This window comes from Protopterus annectens, chromosome 3.part0 (assembly GCF_019279795.1).
Source record: "Protopterus annectens isolate FY-2018-M chromosome 3.part0, PAN1.0, whole genome shotgun sequence".
Lineage (NCBI taxonomy): Eukaryota > Metazoa > Chordata > Ceratodontiformes > Protopteridae > Protopterus > Protopterus annectens.
Genome location: NC_056731.1, coordinates 49,880,636 through 49,906,355, shown reverse-complemented (window position 1 = coordinate 49,906,355; position 25,720 = coordinate 49,880,636).

The window sequence follows — 25,720 nt, the reverse complement described above, 5'->3', positions numbered from 1 at the left end:
TTCAAAAGAACAATGAGCAGAAATGGCTGAAGCATGGATCTTGACAGAGGAAAAAGAAAGACTAACCTGAAGTAAATCAACCAGGTATTCCAGGATCAGAGGAAAAGTAGGCTGAGAAGAAGATTCCCCTCTAGCCTGCATCCAAAGACAGAATCTTTCCCATTTACCAGCATAAGACTCCCTAGTGCTAGGCCTCCTGGCCTCCTTCAGCACATCAACCACCCGCTGGGAAAGGGAAGAAGAAAAGGAAGGAGTCAAACAATGAGCAATGCTACCAAATGGAGAGACTGAAGATAAAGATGTAGAATGTTTCCCCCTTCCAGAACCAAAAGATTTGGCTTCAGAGGAGTATGCCAAGGAGGAAATTGGGAGAGACTGCAAAGCAGTGGATACCAATGCTGCCTGGGCCAGTCCAGAGCTACGAGAATAGTCCTTGGTCGTTCATCCCTGATCTTCAATAATACTCTGGGAAGAAGAAGAGGAGGAGGGAAGGCATAAACTGACAGCAGTGTCCAAGGGAGGGACAGAGCATCCCACTTTCCATGCTCTGCTGTGATGCTGTCTGGTGCAAAAAAGAGGTAGAAGATGGCTTTCTGGAAAAGAGAAAAGATACACTTGAGTGCTCCAATGTTGAATGATGCTGTAAAAAACTGCTCTATTCAGCTGCCACTTGTGAGGATCCAGGGTCTGTCTGCTCAACCGGTCTGCCAAAACACTGAGCCTTCCTGAAGAAACTAAGCTAGGAGATGCAGGCCCAAGGATGCTGTTACGGACCAAAGACTCATTCTTATCTCCTGTGCAGACAGAGCACGAGTCCCTCCCTGCTTGTTGATGTACACATGACTGTGGTGTCATCTGTCTTGACAAGCAGGGTCCCTGGAGAAAGAAGACGCTTGAAAGCTAGTAAGGCCTGCCAGACTGCTATCAACTCCTTTAAATTCATGTGCAGGTGCATCTGCTGGGCATTCCAACTTCCCTGTATGCATCTGCCCATCCAGGTGAGCTCCCTAGGTATAGTCCGATGCATCTTTGGTAAGAACTTTAGTGGCCAGGGGTGGGCGAAAAGGCATGCCTTCGTTCTGTAGACAGGCTGTTGCCCACCATATAAACTCTGTCTGCAGACATAGAAGCAGAGGAATTATCACATCCAGGCCCTGTGTGTGTTGACACCAAATGTTCTTGAGGTACCATTGCAATTTCCTCATATGCAGTCTTGCACATGGAATCATGAGAATGCAAGAGGCCATGAATCCCACAGCTTGCAGGTATTTCCTTGCAGGGAGCTGGGACAGGCTTAAGTCCTTGAAGTCAACTGAAAGAGTGATCTGCTACTCCTGGGTGAAATACATCATCTGGGTGGCTGTGTTCAGACTTGCTCCTAGGACTGTTACCTCTTTGGATGGCACCATTTTTTATTTTTCCACATTGAGTGTGTAACCCAGGGAAGAGAGAAGAGTCTTTACAAATTCTAGATCCATTAACAGCTGTTCCTGAGAATTTGCTTGAATTAGACAGTCGTCCAATTATGGATAAATGTGACTTTTCTTCTGCCTGCAAAAAGCAATGACTGGAGCCAGGCACTTTGTGAAAATTCTGAGAGCAGTAGTTAAGCCAAAGGGCAGAGCAGAGAGTTAATTATGTTGCTTGCCCACCCTGAAACAAAGGTATTGCCTGCAACTTTCCCTGACAGGGATGTTCAGATAAGCTTCTTTGAGATCCAGTGTTAATAGCCAGAGATCCTTTTCTAACATTGGCAGAAAATGATGCAGAGTGAGCATTTTTAACTTTGGAATTATCAGGAAAGAATTCAGAATGGATAGATCTAGGATAGAACACCAGAGGTGCCTTATTTTTCTGGAACTAGGAAAGTCTGGAATAGAAACCCTGGCCTACCCGCTGAGCAGGAAATGATTCTATTGCTCTCAGAAGTAACAGAGACAAAATTTGCTTTTCTACTTCTGCCCTTTGGTTTGGAACAACGTTCGGGAATCCTTTGGGTACTGGAAAGGTGTGGAAAGAAAACTTGTGTCCTAGGGATACAGTTCTGAGTACCCATTTGACATCCGTGATGGTGGCCCAGACATTTGTAAAAAGGGCCAACCTTCCCCCTAAAAGGACTCTACGGGCAGGCAAGAACAGGTAGAAGTTGGACAGAGTCATTGAGAATGTTTAGATTGAGACGCAGGCTTAGAACTTCCCGCCTGGGAAGAGGATGCCTGCCAATGCTTAGACCTTTGAGGGGTAGCCACCTGCACCCTAGAAGATCTGTAACCTCTAGTCCTAGAACAGCTCTGTCTGTTGGTATCACGGAACGCTTAACTCTTAGAAGGGTAATTCCTGCTAAAGCGAGAAGGCTGAACTTCCAGAAAGTCTTTAACTGTCTGCTTAGACTTGGCCTCGTCTTCCATCTTCTTGAGCACTTCCTCTGCTTTGCTACCAAAAAGACTGTCCTTATGCAAAGGTACATCTAAAAGCTTTGCCTTGGTAGGCGCTACTCCCCGAGCCAAGCGTGCCCTTCTAATAACAAAGCCAGTAGCTGTAGCCCTACAGGAGGGTTCTAGAATGTCAAAGTACAGTTGTGTACACTTACCATAAATGTAGATGTTCGAGTGTATTCACTGTTGCAGTCATTACATTTGGGTAATCTGCTGGCAGGTTGCCCTCAGCCGGCCTGATCAACAAAGTCTTGGGTCCTATGTAGGTTGCCGTCCCTTCTTCCATGACGTCAGGTCGTCATGGGTATAAAACATGCATCCGACACCATTACGTCAGGTGCCCCCCTAATGGGGAGGAAATAAAATTAAAAACACAAAAAATATACCTTCAACCAAAAGCAAACACACCAAAAAGGCTTTTAAGCGTTGTAAAAGAAAATAGAGGTATAGCCAGAGAAAATTAGGGGGCTGGAGGTAGGGTAACCAGGACTGCAACAGTGAACACACTCGAACATCTACATTTATGGTAAGTGTACACAACTGTACTATGTTCTTCATGTTTCACTGTTGCAGTCATTACATTTGGGTAGATTCCCAAAGCTATGGTTGGGAGGGTGGATTTATACAGCATTAGGACCAGCTATAAGGCCCTGCAAGACAGCAAAGCCAGCTCTGGATTTAGAGAAAATTGGTAAATGATAATGCTTGGTGAAAGTATGTACAGAACTCCAGGTAGCAGCTTCTAGACTATCCCTCTGAGAAAGGCTGCAGAAGTAGATGCAGCCCTGGTGGAGCGAGATCTGATCTCCTGGGGGATAGGTTATCCATGGTGCTTATAACAGAAATGAATGCAATGGCTTATCCATTTAGAAATGGTTTGTTTTGAAATAGCCTTCCCCTCTGCCGCTGCAGCAAATGCCACCAGCAGTTGTTCAGATTTTCTTCGAGCTTTAGTCCTGTCCAAGTAGAATCTAAGTTGTCTGTGCACATGGAATGCAGAATCCGTTCCTCTTTGTTCTGTGAATTGAGAAAGAAGGTTGGCAAATGAATGGACTGGTTAAGAGCCACACTGGAAATCACCTTCGGCATGAAGGATGGACTGGTCCTCAGACATACCCTGTCCGCATGAAAGATGATGAAAGGCTCCACTGCCATAAGGGCCTGTAATTCAGTTATCCTTCTAGCTGTAAAAGAAAGGCTGTTTTCCAAGAAATAAATTTTAAGTCTGCAGTAGCAAATGGCTCGAAAGGAGGCAGAGTGAGCTTCTCCAAAACAAAGTTAAGGTCCCAGGAAGGGGTAGGAGCTCTCCTGGGTGGTCTCAGTTTCTTTGCCCCTCTGAGATACTGATGAGAGAAGAGGAGTGGTTCTGTGTTATAGTGAGCTGAAATAGCTGAAACGTGGATTTTAATAGAATAAAAAAGACAGGCCCTTGTGAAGCATCTCAGTTAAGTATTGCAAAATCTGAGGTAAACTGGGCGCTGCTGTACTCATCCCTAAAGACTGGTTCCAGGCACAGAATCTTTTCCATTTGTCAGCATAAGATTTTCTAGTACTAGGCCTTCTCGCCTCCAAGATGACATCCATCACGGGTTTGCTGAGGGATGATAAGGGTGAATTTAAGTGATTAGCCAGGCTGCAAGGTTCAAAGTTGGAAGCTGAGGGTGCAGAATTTGCTTATCCTGCTGAGAAAGCAAAAAAAGGGGTCTGAGGCAGGTGCTATGGAGATATTTGTGACACACTGCACAGGTGTGGGTACCAGTGTTGGCGTGGCCAGTCTGGAGCAATCAAAATCATTCTTGGGTTTGTCCTGTTTGACTTTTAGCAGAACTTTGGAGAACAGAGGCAGAGGGGGAAAGGCGTAGACTGATAGGTTTTTCCACCTGAAAGACAGAGCAAAGACCAAGCTTCTTTGTGGGGAGTCCTTGTGCAAAACTTGTCCAACTGGTAGTTCTGGGGAGAGGCAAATAGATCTATGTCTGGGCTCCCCCATTTGCCTGTCAACATGTTGAAAAATCCATGGTTCCAGTTGCCACTCGTGTGGGTCCATGAGATTTCTGCTTAGTCCGTCTGCCAGTGTATTCAATTTTCCTGGCAGGAATTGAGCTTGTAAGTGCACTTGGTAGCTCAAGGCTGTGTTCCACAATGCCATGGCTAGTCTGCAGAGGGGGTAAGAATGTGTACCCCCCTGCTTATGTACCACATAACCGTGGTGTTGTTCGTCTTTACCATTAGTCGTCCTGGAAGAATGTAGTCCTTGAAGGCTGTCAGAGAATTCTGTACAGCTAACATTTCTTTTTGACTGATATGTAGGTGCATTTGATTTGTGTTCCATTTGCCCTGAATGCACTTCCCTGCCAGGTGAACCCCCCATACATAGTCTGATGTATCTGTAGTTAGGGTTTGGACGGCAGGGGTTAGTGTGAATGGCAGTCCCTTGTTTTGGTGGCAGGCCTCTGCCCACCATAGGAATTCCAGGCAGAGGCAAGGTATGATAGGAATCATTGTTTCCAGGCTGTGACTATGCTGACTCCATAGACTTTTTAAGTACCTCTGTAGTTTCCTCATATGCAGTCTTGCATATGGACTTAGAAGAATGCAGGAGGCCATGAACCCCAAGGCTTGCAGTATTAGACTTGCAGATAGCAAGGTTTTTGTGGCCACTTGTTTGAAGTAGGTTACCAAATGAATTTGCTTCTCTGGCATGAGGAAAGCCATCTGGGCAGTTGTATTCAAGCTTGCACCCAGGAATATAATCTGTTGAGAGGGTACCAGTTGTGATTTCTTTTCGTTTATGGTGTACCCCAGACAAGTTAGAACCCTTTTTACAAACGCCGGATTATTTAGAAGTATGCCCTGGTTTTCTGCCTGAATTAGACAATTGTCCAGGTATGGATATATTTGAATATTTCTTTGCCCTGCAAAATGCAATAACTGGAGCCAGGCACTGTGAATACCCTGGGCGCAGTAGACAAGCCAAAGGGCAGTGCAGAGAATTGATAATGTGAGTAGCCTGCCTTGAAGCATAGGTATCTTCTGCAAGATTCTCTGATTGGGATGTGCAGGTATGCTTCTTTTAAATCTAGAGTTGCCAACCAGGCATCTTTGCCTAGCATAGGAAGTAACTGGTTAAGAGTCAGCATCTTGAATTTTGGAATGTCCAGAAAGGTGTTTAGAGTAGACAGGTCCAGAATTGGACGCCATGATTTGTCCTTTCTGGATACCAGAAAAAGCCTGGAATAGAAATCTTGTCCCTTTTCCTCTTCTGGTATTTGGTTGAATAACCCCCGTGTTTAAGAGGGAAAGTACTTGTTTTTGAGCCTCTGCCTACTGATTTGGGGGCAGGTCCGGCCAACCGTTTGGTGTTGGCACCATGTGAAAATGAAATCTGTATCCTTGGGACACTATATTTAAAACCCATTTGTTCTGGGTTATGAGTTGCCAGTTCTTTGCATGAAGAGCAATCTTTCCCCCCAAAGGGGCGGCTAAAATGTAAGTGCTTGGTAATTTTAAAAGGAAGTCATTGAGACTGTTTACCATAGTGGGGTGTCTTATTTCCAGATTTGGAAGTGGAAGCCCCCCATTGCTTAGTTCTGAGAGTCCTCTGGGACTGAAACCTGATGATTTTGGTGTGTCTGGGTTTGGTATGAGAGGATCTGGAAGGAGCTGGAAAATACCAATTTTTAGTAGGCCAGTGCCTCTTAAAGTTTGGCGGTTGCACTTAACAGTTTGCATAGATTTAGCTTTATCTTTCATCTTTTTTAGAAGTTCTTCAGCCTTTTTGCCAAACAGACGGTCCTGATTTAAAGGAGCATCCAATAGTTTCACTTTAACATGATCAGGCAAAGATAGCTCCTTAAGCCAAACATGCCTTCTAAGCACAGACCCAGTAACAGCAGCCCTGCAGGAGGCCTCTAAAGAATCAAAACCACACTGCAAAGTATGTTTTCCAACTTGTTCAGCAGAATGCAATAAATCCTGTAAATCTTTATTTTTCACACAGTCAGGAATCAACATCATTTTCTGTTTAAGCAGTCCAATAATATGCTGTTGATATTTCAAGATATGAAATTGGCAGTTTAAAGCCCTGACTGCCAAGGTTGCAGAAGTATAAACCTTCTTACCCCATCTATCTAGCACCCTGGAGTCTCTATCAGAAGGGGTAGGATTTTTAGCAGTAGAAGCCTTAATCCCCTTGGGCCCCTGAGAAATGGTTTCTGGGTATGCAACAGGAGTTTTGAAAAGGAATTTGTGGGACTCGGGAACCCTGTAGTATTTGTCAGGTTTACTAGGAGCCAGAGGCAGGGAATCAGGGGTCATACTGGATTCCGAAAACACATCAACAATGTCTAGTACAGGAGGTATAGCCAAGAGCCTATGCTGAGGTAGGAGGAAATCCCTAAGCCTCTTTTTTGAATCAGAAAATTCCTGACTTTCCCAGTGGAAATGCTCCCTTAAGGTATGTAAATTTTCCCCAAAAGAAAAATCCTCAGGAGGGGAAGCAGAGGGAAAGGAATCCTCTGCATCAGAATCCTCATAAGTAGGTATGGACAAATCCAGATCATTAGAAGAGTCAGAAAATACAGAAACCAGATCAGAAGATTCATAATCAAGCTCAGCCCTAGGCCTCTTAGAGGGGAGGGGGTTGACTACCTCTGATTAGAGTAATTAGATCTTCAGCCATTTTGATCATTTGTTTTTTTTATGCATAGGGGCCTGAACATGTGGCCTGGGCATCAGTTTTTTAGACATAGATCGAGATTTAGGCCTTAGTAATGAAGGTGGAGTCAATTTAATATGCAAATCTGTAGGCCTGAATACACCCTCAGAAGCCGGTGCCTGCACAGCGGCTCCGGACCCATCCAAGGTAGAGACATCTGCGGTTTCCATAGGTGAAGCCTCTCGCAGCATACCGGACTCCAAATGGGTCTCAGTAGAGGCCTGCAAATCAGAAGTAGCGGGTTATCAGGGGCTGCGAAAGCGCTTCACTGAGTACCGGCGAACTGGCGACTGGCTTTGGAGAAGCGTCATCTGCAGTTTTGGACCTTGGCAGCCTGTCTCTGTCTTTATCTTTGTGTTTTTTTGGAATCCCGGTAGACTGATGGCTAAACGACGACATTTTTGGATAATTAAACTGAGAACCGAAATATTTAGAGGCAAAAATGTACCGACTGACAGTGCGCTGATTACAAAAAATACAAAACCGACAGCAAGGTACGTCGTGGGCAGGGCCTAGGCAAGGAACACAGTACTAATGAAAATCTTTGAAGTATTTGCTTTCCACAAGTAATGCAATTATTAACTTTTACTAACATTGGTAAGGAGCAAGAAAAAGTTTCCCCAACGGGGTACTTAGCTTTAAGTTGAAGACTTTGGTTCTGGAACTCAAACGAAAATTTCAGGAGTCGGCTAACCGGCACTTGCGAACTGCTACTGCTTCGGGCACCGCACGGCATGAAAGACTGATGTAATGGTGTCGGATGCATGTTTTATACTCCTGACGACCTGACGTCATGAAAGAAGGGACAACAACTGACGCAGGACCCAAGACTTTGTTAATCAGGCCGACTGAGGGCAACCTGCCAGCAGATTACTTAAATGTAATGACTGCAACAGTGAAACACGAAGAACATCCACAATGTAATGAATTTTTATTGACAAGACTGGCAGAATTCAGCAAATCCTGCATACCCCTACTCTCTGCCACCTGAGGCACACTTGCTATCCTAGACTTAACAGCTTCCAAGATGTGCTGCAGGTACTTCAGCATATGAAAGAGATAATTAGTAGACCTAATAGCAAGGGTGGCAGAGGTACAAACCTTTTTGAAGGAGGAGGCTGTCAACCCCTAATAAGAGTCAAAAGGTCATCAGCCATTTTAACCATTTGGGAATGAGGGGAACGAGAGGAAACTGGGACCTTCCTCTTCAAAGGCTTACGACTGGAAGATTTACCTGTAAGTCTAAAGGACTAGGGAGGCCTGGCAACTGCCGGAGTTGTAGCTGAAGTCGTCAGTATGAGCTTGCTGTCTGAACGAAGAACGGAGGTCTCGGACACTGGAGTCAGCTTCGCGGCTCTGGATCCAGCTGAGGCAACAGGTGGAAGGTCAGCAGGCAAAATGGAAGCCAGAGGCCTGGAGGCCTCTGAAATGGTCTCAGCCGAGGCCAGCGGTTAAAAATCTGTGGACTGCAGGGGCTGCAAAGGCGCTTCACTGGATAGTGCATGACTGACGACCAACTTAACATCATCCAAGGACTTGACCTTCAGAAGCCTATTGCGGTCCTTATCCTTAAGTTTCTTGGGGATATCCAAAGCCCAAAGACCAATAGATGCCATACCGACTAACTTAGGCCACACACCAAAATGCTTAGCTAAAAGCTTAGCCCGACGATGAATAGTACGCGGATTAAAGGAAGCACAGAAATAACAATTATGAATGTCATGGTCAAGGCCTAGACAAATAATACAATAGGAATGAAAATCTCTATGAGGAATCTGCTTTCCACAGGTAAGACAATTATTAACCTTTATGGACATTCGTTAAGGCAAGAAAACTGGATCCCCAATGGGGTACTTAGCTGTAGTTGACCTCAACTTTGTAGTCTGAAACAAAAAAGGTAAACTGCTGACCGACACTCGTGCAAGAAATGCTTCTGCTACGGGTTCCGTGGCAAAGAAGACTGAGGAAGTGATGTCGGCTGCCTCCTTTTGTATCGGACGCCCTGACATCCTTTACAACTGACAGCCGACGTCATTTTTACTTACCTTTGGTATTCTGGCTGATCGAGGGCTACCGGGAGACGGATAACCCATTGTTTAGGACTGCAACAGTGAAACACAAAGAACATCTGCTGTTTGAACGACTCTTCTTCACTATCAAAATCCTACCGTGGGGCACAGGCTGAGTTTATGAATACTGCCCTATCCTTACACTGGAGTCTGATTGCCACGAGTCTCTCTCTGATTTTGATGACATCCCCCAGTGTCATCTGAAGCCTCTCCCTCACCACAATTCCTGCACCATTTCTAACCTGAACCTCCTCCTGTGTACTAGACTCTGAACCTCAAGATAGTGACTTTACTGCACTGCCCTTCCCATCTCATCTCCTGGATACGATGCCCAGCCTCCTCTTTACAATCATGTCATCCATTTCCAAGTTGTCTCCTGTCAGTGAGCCTACGAGTGTAGCAATTCCTGGTTCATGTTTGGCAGGTTGACTGATTTTACATCCAGTTTTCGCTCAGAGAGATCCCAAGTAACACAAGCTGGGCAACTGGATGGCCAGTAACTTATTCAGACAGGGCTACTGGGCTTTATAGCGGACACACAATGGCCAATAGAGGCACATAAACCACTCCCACCACTTACGTGGATCCCTGGAGTCGGCTGGGTCCTCAACCCACTTACCAGCAAATACCCATGCCCATTATGGTGACATCAGTCAACACAGAGAATCCCCTAGAGCCAAATTTTTTACACTACTGAGTTGCTAGCCCTAACAGACTTGTGAACCTTCACACTGCACAGTGAACAGCTAACTGGTTGTTGACAAAATCTATGTAAGTTAGTCTCAGGTACCACTTCTGAAAACAAAAAGTTCACCAGTGGTGTACCACTGGGCTCAGTGATGGTTATTCTAGTTGGCATTATTTTCTCATACCTTCATGCCAACACTCATGCCTATGTTTATATAAGCATGCAGATGACTGTAAACTGGTTATTGTTCAATCTTCTACTAACTCACAATTGCTCCAACATGGGTTAGACCATGCTAACCACTGTTGCAAGGACAATGATCTCAAACTCAATTTAAAAAGTGAAAAAAGGGTACTGGAGCAGCCACTGGATATTATATCCCTGATCTAAATGTCTTGCTTTAAGTCCAGCCATGTTTTTGGCTGCAGTAATTTACTATTCCAGACTACCTCCAGAGAGGGACAGTCAAGTACACCTTCAGGGATTCAGGCAGTTTCCTGTGTCATTCATACCAGGGCTGTTGGGATTACCAGGACCATGGGCTCTTTGCATCCTTCTGAATCTTGGCATAGGATTTCTGAGGGGATTAGAACCTGACCCCAACAGCAGTGAGCATCCTGCCTTCCTAATCAATGTATTGCAAATGACATGCAGCCATCACACGTACAATAGCAAATCCCATGAAGTATTCCACAAATCCACCTAGCCTTAGTAAGGCTGGTTATCTCAACAATGCCTGATCATGCTACCCTTACTGCTCTGTCTACCGTATTATGTAACAAACTCATAGACAGCGTGGCTATACTATTTATCACGGACATCTGTGACTCCAACTGTTTGTGGGTCTCTCCAGTTGTCAATTTTCTGAGGAACTCAAGTCTTGGGGGATAGCTTCCTCAGAATTTGACCACATGTATCAATATATGGCTTGAAAGAAAAGGTGTTAAGAGACATATACCCACCTTTTTTTAATAGATACAAAACGCTGATCTTCTTCTTTGAAGAATGTATTTGTAGCAGCATCCACCTTTAGACAACAGAGTCCATAAGTGGTCTTTTATTCCAGTGAGGCCTGTCCTTTAGAGTCCTGAATACCTTGTCTGACTTTCAGGGGTGAGCTGCTATATCCAGATCTTTCCACATACATATACTGGTAAACTAAGTCCACCATCTTGTCAGTGGGTGGGACCATCCGAGCTGCAGGTGTGGTGGACCAGAATACATCCTGAAGAAACTCCTCAAAAGAGGTAGGGTTGGTAAGTAAAATCTCCACTCCATCATTTCAAGGATCTCCCCAAATTAGTTTCTTCTAGAGAAGATGAGAAGCCTCTCCCCCGTTGAGATCCCATGTCCAGGATTCTGAGAGTTCAGGTGTTGTATGACCTCTTTCTGGGTACACTCAGAGGGGTGTCAGAGTGATCCAAAGAGGAATCCTCCTTGTATTGTCTGCTTGTCAAGAAGGCATTCCACTCCACGTCCTGTTGAGAAGAGGATCAATGATTAAAAGCTCATGTTGAGTGATGTACCGGGGGCAGGGTCATCATAGCATGCACTTGTTCCACGGCAAGCAAGTACAGTTTTGCAAGACCTTACAGCAACAGTAAATGTCCTACTTCTCACTGTTGCAATATTCCTTACTAAAGGGATATCCTGCACAGGACAGCCGAACATTCGGCCAACATACCAAAGCCTTCATTCCTTCCAGGCACCATATGTCATACACATGTCCCACGTCTATGGCATAATGTACAAAAGTGAAGTACAAGCACCTAACCTTCAGAATTGAGCTGTTCCAGGAGAAGAGCAGTCCAAGAGGAAAAGCAAGTACATGTGCAGCCACAAAGGGAAGAAGGACTCCTTGGTAAAAAAGAAACCGAGCAGAGCAGGAAGTAGAAGGGAGGAAGACGGAGAGAGAATACTCCAACAGTGAGAAGCAGGATACAGTGAGGGATGCCAGTAACAACCTGCTCACTAGTCCCACAAGACATCAAAAGCAGATGGAAGAAGTACTTTCAGCAGTTTCTGAAGGAAGAAAACCCCAAAGAAGTTGTACTGTCCCAGACACAGCCTAAGGGAAACATCAAATAAGTAACAACAGCACTAAAGAAAATAAAGTCAAGGAAAGCAGAAGACTCATATGAGGTCACAGCAGATGGAATAAAGATGCTGGGTGAGATAGTGGAGAAATGGCTCCTGATGTTACTCATGGCAGTGTAGACAGAAAGGCGTATCCCAGATGACTGGAGAAAAAGAATACTAGTGCCAGTGTTCAAGAACAAAGGATATTCACAACAGTGGACAGTACAGAAGTATAAGACTCATGTCGCACTGTATGAAAGTTCAGGAAAGGGTGATTGATAAACGAAAACATAGAGAAGTAGAAAGTAAGATGGAAGATGAGCAGTTCAGATTCAAATCAGGATGCAACACAACAGACCTGATGTTGGAAGTGAGACAGCGGAGAAAAAGCTAGAGATGACAAGAGAGTCTAAATAGGCATTCCTAGACTTGGAGAAATGCAAATGGCAAGGTCCCATGAAAGCTAATTTAGGCAGTCCTGTGCTGGTTCAAACTTGAAGAAACAATAGTAAAATTAGTGCAGGCTATGTACAAGGACCCAATGACTTAAGAATGGACAGTGTTTAGCCTCTCAGAGGGTTTGTACTGGCAGTGGGTGTGCATTAGGGTTCAGACGAGCCCACTGCTGTTCATGCTGGTGATGGTCTACATTAGCACACAGGTCATTATAGGACAGGTCAACAAAGTTGCTGTAAGCAAACAATGTGTAATTACAGGCAGGCTCTGAGTAAGAACTTCGGCAAGTATAAGGGAATAGAATGCAAAACTGAAGGCACACAGGATGGAACTTGCGTACAGATAAGACAGTTTTAATGGCAACAAATGGGGGAAATCAGAAGTTGAGAATTAAGACAGAAGGGAAAACAGTAGAAAAGATTAACAGCTTCAAGAATCTAGAGGGGGTGGCTGAGGAGAAAAGTCTAAATGAGGGGGGTCAAAGCTAGAATCAGAGCCAACCTGCTCAGACTGTCACGTGTAGTATATGACAGAAAAATGACAAAAAGATCCTGAAAAGTAAGGTGTATAAAACAGTGGTGTGACCATTACTTCTGTACGGTACAGAAACCTGGGAATTAAAGGCAAAGCAGTTGAAGAACCTAGAGGTGATGGAGATAAAATGCTCAAGACAGGTGGTAGAATGCATATTGTGGGACAAACAAAGAAATTAAGAAATAAAGCACAAGACAAAGTAGCTCCAATTGCAGAAAAGATCAAAGACAACAGATTACAGTGGTTCGAGCACATATGCAGAAAGCAGAAGACAAGCTGGTGAAGATGATTTGGGACAGATAGGAAGAAGGCAAGAGGAAACGAGAGTGCAGCAAATAGGTTGATGGATTCTGACAGAAGATTTGTGACAGTCAGACATTTATTTATTTATTCCAGTTTGGCGACCGGGGAGGTCCACTGGGCTCGAGAGCCCGTTTTCAGTGGAGGCCCGGGGAGAAAAGCTCTACATAGCAAGTTACATAAAGTATTATAATGTTCATTTTGATTAAGCAGTGAAGTTCTATATCACTACTTACATAACAAAATAGACATGTAGAAGTATCATATTGCACCTTCACTTAAACAAGTTGAAAAATAGCAGTAGAAAAAGAATCAATATAAGTTACATTCAAATATGTAGTTGTGCACTTTTTTTTTTTTTAATTTGAAGGAAGGGTAGTTTGTAAGGGTGAGAGGTAGGGGGGACATTAGTTGTAGTTTCTAGGCAGGGTATAAGTGAGGGGTGATTAGGAGGGAGGAAGGTCAGCCAGGAGAGAAGGAAGAGGGGAGGTTGGGAGGTGAGGAGAGAGGAGTGCAGTTACAATGCCTGTGATGAAATGGGTAGGAGTGGAGTATTCTTTTGAAAGTGTTTAGGTTGTCACAAGCTCTCAAAGTGGAGGGCAGGGAGTTCCATTTTTTAGCTAAGGCATGGGAAAGTAAAAGTTGACCAGCAGGGTGTTTAGGTTTGTGGATAGTAATAAGGTTTTGATGAGTGGATCTAAGAGGTCTTGGGGGGCTATAAGGTAGGCGGATATTGGATAAAGAGGGGCAGCTGGTGGGTTGAAATATTAATTTATGGGCTGTGACAATTTGGAGAAAGTTTAGTTGATTTGGGAGTTCAAGCCAGTTTAGAGTTAGTAGTGAGGAGCAGTGGTGAGAGGAGGCCTTTGCTTTTGTGGCAAATCTGGAGATTTTGTTGTAGCATACTTCTAGTTTGGAGGTAAGAGTGGAAGCTAGATTAGTAAGCAATGGAGTGCCATATAGAAGGGATGGGAGAAGATATGTAGTGGCCAGGGTCAATCTAGTGGAGGGAGAGAGGAAGTGATTATTTCTGTAGAGTAGGCCGAGTTTTATGTGGGGTTTTTTGATGTTTTGTAGGATATGGGTGTTGAATTTTATGTGTTCATCAATGGTGACCCCTAAAAGTTTGGCAGAGGGAACAATATCAATGATAGATTTGTTGAGGCTGGTCATTTCAAATGAGTTTTTATCAATGGGACTTGCTTTGGAGGGAGTGAATAGGAGGATTTTGGTTTTGTTAGCGTTGAGTGAGAGGTGGTTTTGGAGCATCCATTTTTCAGTGGTTGAAAAGGCAGATTGAGTTAGTAATTTGAGTTCATATTGGTTGGAAGCATAGCAGATCAGAGTAGAGTCGTCTGTGTATTGGACAATTTTGGTGTTTGGAATGGCTTTGTGGAGATCATTAATGACGATGTTGAATAGAAGAGGGCCAAGAATGGAACCTTGGGGAACTCCTGTGGGTGTTGGAAGGAAGGTGGAAGTAGATTGGCCCCATAGATAGCTAGAGAACCAGGAAAGAGTATTTGGAGAGATATTAAGGTTGGATAGATGGTGTAGAAGATGAGTGTGGGAGATTGTATCGAATGCTTTAGATAAATCTAATAAAATAGATGAAACTAAGTTGCCGGAGTCCAAAGCTGAGTTGATAGAGTGTAAAAAGGACAGAAGGGCTGTGTTGGTATTGTGCCCAGGACGGAAGCAGTGTTAGGTTGGAGAGAGTAGTTGATGTTCGGTTATGAATGGCATGAGCTGTATGTGAATGCATTTTTCCAGAACTTTGGAGATGGGAGAGAGGATAGCTATGGGGCGGAAGTTAGAGAAGTTGCAGTTTTTGTCACCCTTGTGGAGTGGGAGAATATAAGCGGAACGCCATAGTTTTGGTACATATGACTCAAGTAGTGACCTATTGATAAGGATGCTGATAGGGAGCGCAATACTGTCAGAGGCGATTTTTAGGAAGGAGGAGGGAATGTTGTCAGAAGCATTAGTGCAAGGTTTGAGTTTATAGAGAAGTTTTTTTATGAGGTTGGTGGATACAGGTTTAAGTTTGAAAATAGGGGGGGGGGGGAGGAGGTGGATAGGAAGTTGGGGATGAGGTGGGTAGGGGGAGGTTATTGGGGAAGGTTTTGGTCAGTTCAGCAATGGAAGAGGTGAAGAATGTATTAAATAGTTTGGTTATTTCTTGGTTAGATATGCTAGTGTCAGGACAAGGGTTATTTGTAGTACCAGTCCTGAGGAGGGAGTTTATGGAGTCCCAGAATTGTTTGGGGTTTTTTGTAAGATTTATTTGGAGGTGGTTGTAATAGGATTTTTTGTCTTTAATGGCTTGTTTTTTGGCTAGGTTTCGCAACTGCTTGTATTTTAGTAACAGCTCAGGTTGTTTATGCTGGTGATAGCTTTTCCAAGATTTGTCTCTTTCTTTCATAGTTTTCTTGGTGGCTTTTGTAAGCCAAGGGGCTGTTTTTGCTTTAACTCTTTTGGTTCGAGTTGGAGCTAGGGAGTTTAGGATAGAAAGGAATGTAGAGTTAAAGAAGTGTACGGTGTCGTCTAGAGGTAAGGTTTTTAGTGGGTTCCTGTTTATGAGCTTTAGGGAGTCACAGAAGGTAGAGGGGTTAAAGTTAGTTAGGTTACGGGTTTGTAGGAAGTGGTAGGAGTATGGGGAAGAGGAAGTGGCTCTGTGGGTGAAAGCAGGGAGGTGGTCTCCTAATGGATCGGGAGTCACACCAGATATAGTGGTTTTATTTGGGTGGGAGACTAGTATCCAGTCTAGTCTAGGATAGAGCCTAGGTGATTGGTCTTGTTGAGCCTGGTGATGGTATGAATAAGTTGAGTAAAGATGAAGAGATTAATAGATATGATGGGATTGGGGTCTATGATTTTTTGCCAGTCTATATTCACGTCTCCCATTATGTAAGTTTCTTGTTTTATATTACTGCATGTCCAGGACAGGATGTCTTCTAAGGTGTTGGTGTTATTGCCAGGGGGAATATAAAGGGAGATGATACAGATACTTTTTTGGTTATTTAATTTTAGCATGCCAATCACTAGTTCAGCGTTGTTAAAGGATGGGATAGGATTAGGGAAGGGAGTAATAGATAAAAGGTTAGAGTAAATTAGTACTACTCCACCACCTCTTATTTAGGCGGTCTGATCGGAGGCATTGAAAGGGGGGAAGGAATTCAGAGTCAGTTTGATGTGGTTTTAGCCAGGTTTCAGAGATGGCTACTATGTCTGGTGAGTTATGGTTGATCCAGGCATGAAGCAGGGTAATTTTATTAGTTAGGCTTTGGGCATTGATAGTGAGGAATTTGATGTCTTTATGAAGAGGTTTGCTGTTAAGAGTTTTGGTTATTAGTTTGAGAGGCGTTAGGTCCTGGGTTCGGATGAATGTCGCCTGCTAAGAAGAGGTATGAGAAGAGATGAGTGCATTTTTTAGGATTTAGTTTGGTTAGGGATGGGGGGGTGAGATGTGGGTTTAGGTTTGTAGAAATATGAGGGGAATTTGGAAGAGTTTTAAAGTTAATAGAGAGGTGGAGTGGATAGTGGTAATAGAGGCATAGATGTTGCTGAAGTGGTTTGGGAAGCTAGGGAGAAGAGGTGGAGGAGAGGGGTATATATGGAGGTTTGTATAAGATGTGATATGGTATAGAGGAAGAAGTAGGAGTAGGAGTGTAGTAGGGGGTAAGAATTGTGGTGGTGTAGAAAGACATTATGTGTTTGGAGATTGTTTAGGTGAGGTAGGAATATGGAGGTTAGAGGGAAGTAGGCAGGGCAGGTTGAATGGGGGAGGGGTGTAGGTTGGTGCTAATGGAGAGGGAGGGGTTCTGTTGCTGAGGGATTGGGTGAGGGGAAAGGGGAGGGAGTATGGGATGGCAATAAATGTAGGAGCACTGGGGCGGGTGAGATTTGGGGGCAGGGTAGGGGAGCGGAGTGAGCCCGCAGGGCGAACGGAGCGGGATACAACAGAGCAGAAGAGTCCTGCTGAAAAAGCATCAGCCACTGCAGGTAGGAGCTGAGGTAAGTGGGGGGAAAAATACAGTAAAGCCAGGTAGAATTGGAGTGGACTAGAACAACTCTAAGGGGGAGTAAAATCAAGATAGAGGGAGAGAGGAGTAGAGGTATGGGATAGTAAGCTTTAGTGGAAACTGGGAGCTGAAGTGGAGAGGGAGAAATGAGGAAAGACAAAGGAAGGAAAGAAAAAAAAAGCAGGTGAAGAGAGAGTTTAAAGTTTAGAATAAGTTATGAGCAAGCAAAGTGTGAAAGTGCTGCTACCTAGTGGTGAGTGTAGAGTATGCAGCTAGAGAGGCAAAAGGGAAAAAATAGAGTTGGGCAGGATGGCTAAGAGACTGGGGAATGAGGAAAGAAAAAGTAGAGGTGAAGAGTGGGGGTAAGACGTTTGAATTTGGAGGTGAGAGGCTAGACGTAGAGAGATTACAGGGTGATCTTTAAGGTCTGTGGTAGGCTGCTGAGTCACACACACTGAGGGACAGGCTGGCAAATGAGGTAATTTGATAATTAAGTTTGTAGTGAGGGCACATACATTTATAGAGAGCAATATAGGTATGGGATTCCGCACTGAGGATTTCTTTCGGGGAACCCCAAAATTAGTGAGCAGGAGAAAGTCCAGGTGGGTCAACTTGGCTTTACGCAGGAGACTGTGTAATTTAGGAGGTAGAGATGGACCCTTAGGAGAGGAGTGATTTATAGAGAGCAATATAGGTATGGGATTCCGCACTGAGGATTTCTTTCAGGAACCCCAAAATTAGTGAGCAGGAGAAAGTCCAGGTGAGCCAACTTGGCTTTACGCAGGAGACTGTGTAATTCAGGAGGTGATGATGGAAGAAGGAAGGACAGTGACTGGCAACAGTTGACATGACACCGCGACCCCATGTAGAAAATGGGGAAAAAGGGGGGTGATTATGCAAAATCTTATCCAACCGTACTGTTGGAGTATACTCCTTACTAATGAGAATACAAAAGCTACTGGAAAGGATGGGAGGAGGAAGTCAGAGGATCCTTCCAGTAACCCATGCAGGATGACTCTGGCAAAACCAGCTCTTGCTCTACAAATCACATCCAAATTAGTGTTTAGTAAAGTTGTACACCAAAAATCAAGTAGCAGCTTCCAAAATGTATCTAGTGTCCAAACCCTTGAAAAAATCAGCAAAAGAGGCTAAAGCCCTAGCAGAGGAGCACAAACAGAAAAAAAAATGCTTACCATAAAGATAATGGAAAAAAGTAATGGCCCTAGAAATCCAAGAGGAGAATGGTTTGCTTAGAAACAGCTAATCCCAATTTCATGGGCTACAAAGAAAAAAGAAGTTATGTACTCACCATAACTTTCCATCTGAGTAGTTATTCTTCATTTGTGTTCAACCTGCGAGTATTTGGATCCAAGATGGCCGCATCACTAGCATCTGATTAGAGCTCCAAGCTCTTTCCCTTACCCATAATGCTCCCCCATCTCCTTCCTTTCCTCATATAGAGTCTGCTACTGAAAAAAACATAAGCCCAAACCAATCAGACCTTACAACTAATGGCTCCCAACAACTAAGCCAAGCATAAATCAGGAGAGCCACTACACTGCTCCTCTCCCAAACACAAGGTTAGAACAATAGAGACAAGGTTAGGGGGAAGGAGGGGGGATGGTTGAAGACAAATGAAGTACAACTACTCAGATGGAACGTTATGTTGAGTACATAACTTCTTTATCTGAATTAGTTGACTTCATTTGGTCTTCAACCTGTGGGACAGAGTCCACAGCTACCACCACCTGGGTGGTCCTTCATGGAAGGATATTCCGGAGATTAGTGGAGCCAAAGGATGCCCTACTCCTGGACACGATGTCCAATTTCTAATGACATATGAACGTATGAAATGAGGACCAAGTAGGTTCAGAACAAATGTCATCCAGCGACACCCTAGACCAAAAAGCCGCTGAGGTGGCCATGGATCTAGCAGAAGAGATAGCTACCAAAAAAGGCAGTTTTCTAAGACAGGAATTGTAAATCTACTGAGGCTGTGGGCTCAAAGGGAGGAGAGACTAGAACATGAAGTACAAAGGTGAGGTCCCATGGACGTGTAGGATCTTGCACCAGTGGTCTTAAAAGGAAGGTACCTTTAAGGAAGGTCTTGCAAAGTCTGAAGAAGCTAGGAAAGACATGTTTTCCCCCACATGGAAGTTAGAGATGGCAGCAGGTTGGGACTTTAATGGTAGAAGAACTATCACCTTGATAAAAGATATCCACCATAAATTCCAGAACAGCCAAAACCGGAGCTGTAAACGGATCTAGGTCCCATTGAGAGTCCCATATAGATAACCGTTTCCACTTGCTACGATAAATTTTTCTGGTGGAAGACTTGTGAGCAGCCACCAAAATGGTTTTAACCGGAGAGGATAACTGGGAATCCTAAACATTAATGGAACTGGAGCAGCCAAGCGGTGAGTTTCAGACTGTCCAGGTCTGGGTGAGGAATCCCCAAGTGATGCAAAATGAGATCCGGAACCAGATCCAAGATCCATGGTGGAACTGCCAGGTGAGACCAAAGGGAGAGGAACCAGACTTGGTGAGGCCAGAATGGTGCAATGTGCATTACTGTGCTCCCCCCAATCTGCGAGCTTTCTGAAGAAACTTTGGAATGAAAGGTAACAGGGAGTAAACATAAAGAAGACCGGGAGGCCAAGCATGAACCAGTATGTCTCTGGGGGCTTTCCCCCAAGGGGGGTCAGAGCAAAGAACTCACTGCATTTCATGTTGGAAGGAGATAAGATCGCAGCAAGGCCGACCCCACTTGAGGAAGATCTATTTCTCTAATGAAGGATTCAGAGACCAGCTGCAAGTCATCAGAATAGACCTGCTGAGCCTGTCCACCAGAATGCTGGACCTTCCCGGAATGTACGTTGCCACCAGAAAGTGGCCGGTGGAAATCGCCCATTCTCACACTCTCATTGTTTCGCAACAAAGGGGGTAAGATCTGGTTCCGCCCTGATATACCAGACTACTGACATGTTGTCTGACTGAATAGCAATACTCGCTAGTGGAAGATGAGCATGAAGTGCCTGCAACTCTAGCAGAACCACCCTCATCTCAAAGACATTGATAAGCAAATTAGTCTCGGAAGCGGACCACGTGCCTTGGAAAGTTCTTCTTGAGCAATGCCCACCCCCCACCCTTGTTGGGAAGCATCCATGGTCACTGTGGTTGTGGGGAAGGACGGAACAAAGGGACATCCCTTGACAAGGTCCGGGGAGAGAATCCACCAGAGAAGAGACTCTCTGCAAGCCCAGGAAATCCGAACTGGATGGGACAAGGGTAGATCTAGTAGAGACCATTGAAATACTAATGTCCATTGGAAAACTTGCATATGAAGTTGTGCAAAGGGCAGAAAACTGATTGTGGCTACCATGGAACCCAGAGCCCACAGAACAGTCTCTGCTGAGAGAAGATGAGCCTGGAAAATGTAAGTAACATCAAGTCTTAAATTATGCACCCTTTCTGGAGTGAGGTAAACCTCATTTGTATGGTGTCCAACTGAGCTCCTATAAAGTCTAGGGTCTGAACTGGAATCAGTGACGATTTGCTGAGGTTTATAGTAATGTCCAGACTGTTCACTAATACCAGGAAATAGTCCCTGGCTTGGCATAGCATATGCCCTGACTTGGCACAGCATACAATCTCTGAGGGGATGAAAACCTGACCCCAACAGCAGTGAGCATCCCACCTTCCTAATCAATGTATGGTTGGGGCAGCAAGGAGCCAATCATCCAGGTAAGGAAAGACCTGAATTCCCTGAAGTCTCAGGTGAGCCGCTACTACCACCATCACTATGGTAAACACCCTGGGGGCTGTGGTGAGACCAAAGGGGAGGGCCCTGAATGGATAATGATTGGCCCCCAGCTGGAAGCAGAGAAACCTACGGGAGCACCTACTCATTTTGATAAGATAGTACGCATCCTGGAGGTTGATCGAGCACATCCAATTCTATTCCAGCAGGTAGGGCAGGATGGACTGAAGGGTGGCCATCCGGAATTTTTTCTTGGCTACAGATAGGTCCAAAGTGGAAAGATCAAGAAAGGGTTTTAGGTCTCCCATCTTCTTTGGCACTAAAAAAGAACCTGGAATAAATGCCCAATCTGCACTGGTCTGGGGGGACTGTTTAGGTCACTCATTTTCTTACCAGCTTATTTCCAGTGCTGCTACCTCCCTTTGCACGGGTGGAACATCTGGGAGGTGTTTTGGTGGGAGGGGTGACTCTACGAATGGGATGCAATAAACACCCAACAGTCTGTTGGTACGGACTCCCACTCCGTTGGGTGAAGTGAGAGGCGACCCGTGACTGCCTCCAGAGACGAGCAGTCAGGCAGCCCCTCAGGGCTGCTGCATGGGCCTGTTCGAGAATGGTTCTCGATATCCGAAATTTCTCGGATCCCCTCTGCCTCTGGGCTGCAGTCTATTATGACTCTTCTGTCTCTTGGGGGGGGGGGGGGGAGTCCCGAGTGTCCTGGGAGAACTGAGATTTTCAGAACCACATCTTTGCCCATGCTGATTCCTGGGGAAGGATCTTTGAGGGGGAAGAAGCGGATCTTGACAGCAGACAGCGTCTTCCTGTCCTTTTCACTCTGGACCAGTGTTCATGCACAGACTTCCCAAACAGGCAAGAACCACCATAGGGGGGCATTAGCAAAGGACACCTTGAAGGGGTTTCGAGTAATGACACAGCCAGAGCCAGGCATGACACCTCATGGCAACGCCGGACCTGGCTGCCCTAGCGGCTTCCTCTGTGGCATGGGAAAGGAGGTACATGGACATATTGGCTACTGCCTTAAGAGTGGCCATTCATGCAGAGAATGTATTCATGCCCTCCCCCGACGTGGACTCCGGGGGCAACTCAGCAACTTCATTAACCAAGTCACTCTACAGTCAGATGACGTGCCATACACTTCAGCTCCCTTATGGTAAAGGTTGCTGAAGCATACACCCGCTTCCCCAAATGGTCCATAGTCCTTGACTCCCAGTCAGGAGGATGGACTGTAGAGCTCTCCTGTGCGAGCTCTTCCTTTGTAGCAGCTGCCACCATCATAGTATCTACTAGGAACCCCTTAACTCCAGCTAGTCCTGTCTGGTGGGGGATTTGGTACTTTAACTGGACGGTTGGGAATAGGCTCCATGGTGTCCGGTTCCTTCCATGCCTGAGATGTTATCAGGTCCACAAGCAGATCTGCAGGATTAGGTCCACAAGCAGGTCTGTGGGAGGGGACACCCAGGAGGTAGATTAGCCTGTGCCAAATGCCTCTAGGAACACCGACTCCTCCAGGGTTGGTTTTTGGGCCGACTAACCCCCCTTTGGCGAAGGAGTTCCATGATGTCTCCAAAGGAGACATCTTCAGGGGGTGACCTGTCGGAACCTTTCCTTTCTTCCAAGTCAGTGTCATCCGTGAGGGACTCTAGAGAGGAGTCCATGTACCTCCATTTGCACGTCCGCTTGCACAGATCCTCCTCAGTGGGACTCGCAAGCTTCTTGCTGCTCTCGAACGGGAGCTCCCTGAGGCACAGCGAGCATGGGCTGTCCCTCAGAGGAGAGGAAGGTCGGGGCCAAACCCAGAGTGGGGGGGATTCGGGGTGGAGTCCGAAGACGAGATGGTCAGGGACTTGACGCACTCAAGAGAACCCTCTCCACCACGTCAAAAGGAGAGAGGGAGTGCACTTCCTGAGAAATAAGAAAGGGAGCTGCTCCCGTCGGATCCGACGGGGGAGTTTGAACCAAGACTGCAAGAGCTGAGATGCAGAGGGGGATACTGTGCTCCAAAAAGCTTGGACCTGACAGTGCCCCCCCGATCAGACACCCAGACTATGGCTCCGAGAGCTCGGATCTGACCCAGTTGGATCAGACACACTCAAGGTAATGGCCAGCACTGAGGTACAAGGTACCATCAGCATTGACCCACCCGACCAAAAACTCCAAAACTGACAGTCGGATCGGAGAAGGAGTTATGGGGGTGAAGAAAAGTTGCGAGCTACCCGTTCCGGAGGGAAAGGGGGCTGGCAAGACTCCCATCTGGATCTGGGTGCAGATGAACTTCCGCAACATCCTGTCCATGTCTGCCTCGCTAGACTATGGGTCGACCTAGACAAAGACGGCACCGACACAGTCTGGGAGTGCCAATGAATGGAACCTCTAGATGGGAGTCTAGATACCTCCGGCTCCAGGGAGAACCTGGGAGATCAGAGCTGAGGAGTACTACTAGGCCCTAGGAAGGGTCTTGGATTTAGCAGGAGGCCCTGCCGGAGCAGAGTGGTCTGGGGACCACTTCCTAGATTTATCCTTGCTTAGATTTCCACCTTCCTCAGACCTCATGGAGGGAGGTTGAGCCCCAAAGGCCTGGGGAGGAAGCAGAAGCAGCCAAAGTAGAGGCTGCCGAAGCCACAGTAATGGGGACAGCTGTCCCAGTAGAAAGGAGCAGACCTTTTATCACCAGCTTAGCCCTCCTGTCCCTAAGGGCCTGCGGGTTGAAACCCACGAAAATAGGACAGGAGGTAAGCAAATAGGCCATGCCCAAATACACTACACACAGAGTGTGGCCATCAGCTGGGGGGAGCTTATGGCCACATTCTGTGCATTTCCTGAACACTGGCTTGGGGGTCTCAGCCATAATAGGGATAACAATCACCCCAAGCAGCACACACACACACTATACTAACTACAAACTACTTTTTTTTTTTTTTTTTTTTTAATCTGACAAACAAACGCAGTAGGGGAGGTGAAAAGAAGAGGATGGGTAAGAAATTTAGCCTAAACTATCCAAAAAACAGTCACTTAAGGGGGAGGAGCTTGAAGCTTGGATTAGATGCTAGTAATGCGGCAGTCTCAGATCCGATTCGGATCCGAATACCCACAGGTTGAATACCAAATGAAGTAAACTACTTCAGATAGAAAAGTTGTTCAGATTTCTTTATTCCTTTACGCTTGTCAAGGTAATAGCTGAGCAAACTATGTAGATCCAAACTATGAAAAATTCTACCACTGTCACTCTGTAAGGAAGGAAAAAGGGAAGGTGAACAGCCTGATTTAGGGACAAATCATTAACCAGGGGTATGAAAGAATGATTAGTATGAAGAGAAAATCTGTCCCTGTGGAAAACAAACAAAAAAAAAAAAAAAAAAAGAACTGCCATGACTGCCAGAAGTTCTGACACCAACTTGGAAGAAGCAAGGGCTACAAGCAACTCAATTTTCCAAGTACAATGCCGTAAAGACACCGACAGACTGCATGCTCAAAAGAAAGCAGAGTCAAATTTTTAAGAATAGATGTTATGTCCAAGAAGGTGAGACAGGCTTTCTTGGAGGCCTAATATGAAGAATGTCTTCCAAAAATTGCTTACCTTCAAATCTAGAAGCAAGTGGCAAATTCCAAGACAGACAGGAAGAAATGGCCAAAAATTACCTTTAACAGAAGAATAAGCCAGGCGAGAATTGAACAGTTAACACAAATAAGAAAGCACCACAGAAAGAGGGTCCAGGGCATGAATATGATACCAAATGGAAAATCTCTTCCATTTAGCTGAATAGGATTTTCTAGTAGTGGTTTTTCAGGACTCCTGCAAAACCCAAAGCACATCCTCAGAGAACCGGTGTCAAAAAAAATGAATCGAAACCCTATCACCCAAAGAGTCAATTGTAGGGTGAGTAAATTGAAATGAATTAGAGATCCCTTGTATTAGAAGATCCATCCTGTGAGGAAACTTCTGGTAATTACTCAAGGCCAGGTGGAACAGAATGGAGAACCAGAGCTGTCTGGACCAAAAGGAAGTCACCAGCAAGATTTCTGACCTGTCTTACATGATTTTGTGAAGGACTTTCGGCAACAGAGGAACAGGAGGGCGAGGGCGAGCAAATATAAACATCCCTTTCCAGAAAAGTGAAATAGCATTCACTGTCCAAGTTAGGGAACTTGGCACTCTGGAACAGAACTCTGGGAGTTGCCTGTTCAGAGGGGAAGGCAAACAGATCTATTTGAGGAATACCCCACCAAAGTACTGTGCCCAAAAAAACTAACCTGTGAAACATCCATTTATGACGATCTGCTCTGGACCTGTTCAGATTGTCTGCTACAAGACTACACTCTGAAGGAATGTAAACTGCCTGCAGAGCTAGTTAATGACTGACTGCAAAAATCCAAGCCTGAAGAGCTAACTTGCAAAGAAGACAAGATTTTGTGCCCCTTTGCTCCTTTATGTACCACATAACTATGGTGTTGCCTGTGAAAATTCTCAGAGAACCTAGAATCAAAAAAGGATGCACAGCATGAACAGCCAGAATCAGGGCTCTCATCTCTTATGTTGCTATGGTCCACTTGTTGCTGGGAAGACCAAACCTCCTGTATGCTGATGCTGGAAGAAGCATCATGACCCTGATTAGAAGCATCTGCATAGAGGATTTTGAGT